Raw genomic sequence first — 4,882 nt, 5'->3', positions numbered from 1 at the left:
ATTTACTATGGTGGTTAAGAGTTAGAACTGTACTGTCAGTGAGAACTGAGTTTCCATTCCATATTTTCAACTTTTCAGCTTTGGAACCTCCGTAATTTATTTAACTTCTCTGAATGCCGGTGTTCTCATCTCAGAAATAAGGATAGCAATACCTACCTTGTAAGGTTATTGTGAGAAACAAATGGAAAAATGTTTGTAAAGTGCTTAATAAATTATAACTACTGTTATTATCCCATAAGAGTTTGTGCATATTTCTATCTTTACACTTATACATTCTAATTATTTATGTATGTGTCTGGTTCCCCCAAAAGACTGAATTCCTTGCCTGGCTCATCTTTGTAGCCCCAGAGAGGGCACTTGTTATATATTTGTTGAAGAAGTAAATGTAGCTCAAATCCCGCACACCTACCCCAGCGTTCACATTAGCACTGTGTCCTTCCCTCAAGGCACATGCTGACCCTGTATTATATAATATAACAATACAAAAATGTGTCTGAACTTATCTGTTACATTCTAAGTTACCTTGTGGGTAGAAACAATAAATGTACAGCAAATTGAATTTCAGATTTTCAAGTATTGATTCTTTTTAATAAGATAATAGTTTAATATAGTGGACTTCTTAACCACAACATGGAAACAAATAATAGAAATCCATTTCCTCAGTGACCTTTAGATCCTTTCTTTCCATTAGCTATATATCCTGACCAGGCTGAGCTTTTTTTTTTTAATCCTCACCTGAGGATATGTTTTTATTAATTTTAGAGAGAAAAGAAGGGAGAGAGAGAGAGAAAAAAACATCAATGTGGGAGAGGAACATCAATTGTTGCCTCCCACACACACCTCGACTGAGGATCAAATCCACAACCTAGGTATGTGCCCTGACTGGGAATCGAACCCACAACCATTTTGGTGTACTGGACGATGCTCCAAATACCTGAGCCACCTGGCCAGGGCAGTCTGAACTTTTGTGTCCTCAAATAAGCCACACATTTTTCTGCCTTGGAGCCTTTTTATGGGCCAATCTAATACCTCGTCAGTCTTCAGAAAAGCCTTTCCTGACCCCCAGACTAGGTTCAGTCATTTGTAATTACTTTTCCAACGTTGCATGTTCCCATTTGAAACTGAGAAGTTCCCCATGTCAGGGACAGTCTCTGTCTCATCTCTTGCATTTTCCTCAGCACTAGCATGTAGTCAACACTCAGCAAACTAATGTTGAGCAACTGAATGAACAGAGCTCTCAATTTCTCTCGCATAAGACACTGGCAAACACTGGACTGAAAAGGACTATGAAGTAGTTACTTTATGACTACCTCTTAAAAACCGAGTTACAGGTGACAGAAGGCAAGACCATCTTATGGATTTGTTCTATAGCAGAAAAGACTGGGGGAAATTCACAAATGATCTCTATGTTGACCCAAAGCACTAACTAGTCTAATTTAAGTTGGGAGTAACTGGTGGTGAAACTCATCCAAAAATTGAAATGGGCTGGAGAGGAGCTTGAGAAAATTTTGTCAGGTGACATCAATGATCAGGGGCCCAACCAATTCCAAAGCTCCATCTTGCTGAATTCCTGACAAGCTGTATTCATTTCTGGAATGGAATGATTAAAACAGGTATCCCTCACATTTCTGTAGCCTTCCGGGCATTTCTTGCCTGTTGTGATGTTGCCATGCTTCTTCCCCTGTGTAATCTGCCAAGCCTCAGTACACCTCTCCCCACAAAACTTAACGAGGCTCCACATGACTAAGACTTTGTACTTATGGCAATAGACAAATCTGCAACTCTCCACTAATGCAAGTAAGCTAATGAAGTCTGTACAATGGGCCTTTAGTTTTGCATTCCCCGTTCACCCACTAGCAACATAAATACTTGTTATTGTTTAATCTGGGTGTTTCAGAGCCACCTGCAGGCTCATAAGTAGGCTTTTTTACGTAACCTTCATTGGGGAGCTCTGGGAAGAACATGGGCCCAAATGATGCCTCTGTCATCAGGATCAATCTACTATGCAGTGGCCCCTCTGCCCAGTGAGGAAAGCCAGCACATTAGTTGCAACATGAGGTTGTCTTGGCAGCAGTCAGGGCATATTCTTGGAAATCACTGCTGCATCTTTTCCCAGTGCCACCATGCCTGCTGTGCCTGTCCCTGGCCTATTGGCTCACAGATTGATTTCTCACCCTTCCTTGTTCTGCATCAAAGGACTCTGGAGGCTGCTGCATTTCCCAGGCCCCTGATTCAACTGGCTCTGGCTAGGTTCACACAATGAAAGGCACAAGCAGAAGACTGGAGGTTAAGGAAGGAAGGAGCGTGGGCAGTTTCCTCCTCAGTCTGATAGCTGCTGCATGTCTTGCATGGCTCCAGGTGTCCCGCTGGGAAAACCCAGTGCCAATGCATGTGCAACCTATAAGTGGAAGAGATTAATACCCTGCAAGGTCTTGACCAGTGGCAAATGTGACCGTCTAGATATATTATTGCCCCTTTGTCTCCTCAATAGACAGTACTGAGACATTGTTCACACATTTTTTTCAGTGGGTTTATAGCTAATGACAGCCAGCTAGATATCACATCTTTGAATGGGCCATCCTCCCTTCCCTGATTCACTCCACTGACCCTCACTTCTGCTCCCTGAGATTGCACCACCTGACACAGGACTTGTATATAAGACGTCTGCTGCAGATGCTATTTTCTAGGGAACCTCATTGTATTTATTCCCAGGACTGCAGTAACAAAATACCACAGTTGGATGATTTAAAACAACAGAGCTCTATTCTTTCACAGTTCAGAAAGACAGAAGTCTGAAATCAAGGCGGTAGGGTTGGTTCCTTCTGGAGACCCTGAGGAGAGTTTGTCCCATGCCTGTCTCCTAGCTCCTGGTGGTTGCCATCAATCTTTCATGTCTGTTGGCTTATTGTTTCATCACTCCAGTCACTACCTCTGTCATCACATGGCATTTTTCTGTGTCTCTTCACATGGTCTACTTATTAGGACCCCAGTCTTTGGATGTAGAGCCCACCCTAATACAGTATGACTTCATCTTAACAACTAATTACATCTGCAAAAACTCTATTTCTAAATAAGGTCACCTTCCAAGGTTCCAAGTGGAGACAAATTTTGGGAGGACAGTGTTCAACACAGCAAATGGGCTACAGCATTTGGAGCCCAGAGTGAGGTAATGGTAAATAATCCCTAGTGAGCAGTGGCATCACAGTTACTAAGGTTTTTGCCTGTGGTTACTTTGTGGTTATATTAGGTTCAAGTGGAAGGTGAGTTATTGGAATATGCAGTGTCTGGACCATGATAATTATAAGGGTTATGGACTGAGCTGGCTTCTTTTAACAACATTTACAACCTCAGAAAAAAAAAATGATAATTTTAGGGTGGCCTACTGTCAACTCAAGGTACAACCTCAAAGCCAGAGAACTGATGATAATTTTGAAGCAGACTCTCAGCTCCTGAAGCAACAGGACAGATTTGCTGAAAATCAGGCCCAAGATCAAACTGTAATGGTGACAGAGCTGAATATACAACTTCAAAAGTTCCTCAATATCAAGGTCAAGGCCCTGAATGAATGAAAATGGGACACTGAAATCTGGATGGAAGTCTTTCTGTTGGGAGAGACTGAGAATCTTGAACATCTTGTTAACAGAAGCAGCCCCATTCTCCTTGCCAAAGGAGAAGAACCCCAGCTGCCATGACGACCACACAAAAACATACCTGAGGTATAAGATGTTTGTTTTCCTCAAGATCATCCATCACTACCCCTCATTACTTCCAAGCTGATAATCGGGGTCAGCCCAGCCCAACAGAAGAAATGCTGGAATAAAATAGTTTGCATGTCAAAAGCATTGTAGGACCTCACCAACACATTTCAGCAGGAATCAAGAAACACATGTGAGAGTGAAACTTGAGGGTATTGGGTAGAAGGGGACAAGGTGAAATATGAGGTTGTATAGGGCACAATTTATTGACATGGACATACCCACCCATGCTATTCTGGCAAGAGCTAATCTTAATGATTGGGATGGCTCCTGAATTTTGGATATGACGACGGCCTACAGAAAATGAACTGGAGATGCCAGAACAGTGCCGAAGGTGTCAAAAATCTCAGGATGGCCTGGCCAGTGGTTCAGTTGGTTGAAGTGTCATCCCATACACCAAAAAGTTAAGGGTTCGATTCTCAGTCAGGACACATACCTAGGTTGCATGTCCAATCCCCAGTTGAGGCGCATACAGAAGGTAACCAATAGATGTTTCTCTTTCACATCAATGTTTCTCTTTCACATCAATGTCTCTCTCTCTTTCTCTCTCTCTCTGTCTCTGTCTCTCTGTCTCTGTCTCTCTCTCTCTTCCTCTCTCTAAAATCAATAAACATATCCTTGGATGAGGACTTAAAAAAAGTTTCAGGATAGGTAGATGTTAGAATAAACTTTATATGTTATACCCTGAAACTCACCACGGACTGAATAACAGGACAGATCACAGAATACTCCCTTCTCTAAGGCAATAGGGAATGCACCAGTGAGTAGAAACCAACATTTCTGAGGAGCTCAGCAAATTTTTCTGGGCAGACTTGACAGTTGAAGATGTGGAAAAGGACTAGGCTCTATAATATCACCAGGTATGATGGGCTTTAGAATAGTAGAAGCCCAGCGTGCACTTAGCTAAGATAAAATAGACATGATAACCATAGTGAGCAAGAAGACTGGAGTGGCATTCAGGGGCTTGATCTGCAGGGACCTATGGCAATTGTAATAGAGCACTTGTATCTGGTGTGGCACAGCTAGCCAGCTGATCAGGGTATTACTCAATTTATGTAATCAAAAAATTTGGGCACAAAAGAGCAGATGGTAAAATCCTCCGGCTCAGTGGAAAATCAGGGATTTTC

Source organism: Molossus molossus, unplaced genomic scaffold (genome assembly GCF_014108415.1).
Source record: "Molossus molossus isolate mMolMol1 unplaced genomic scaffold, mMolMol1.p scaffold_m16_p_6, whole genome shotgun sequence".
Classification (NCBI taxonomy): domain Eukaryota; kingdom Metazoa; phylum Chordata; class Mammalia; order Chiroptera; family Molossidae; genus Molossus; species Molossus molossus.
This window is presented reverse-complemented; position numbering follows the sequence as displayed.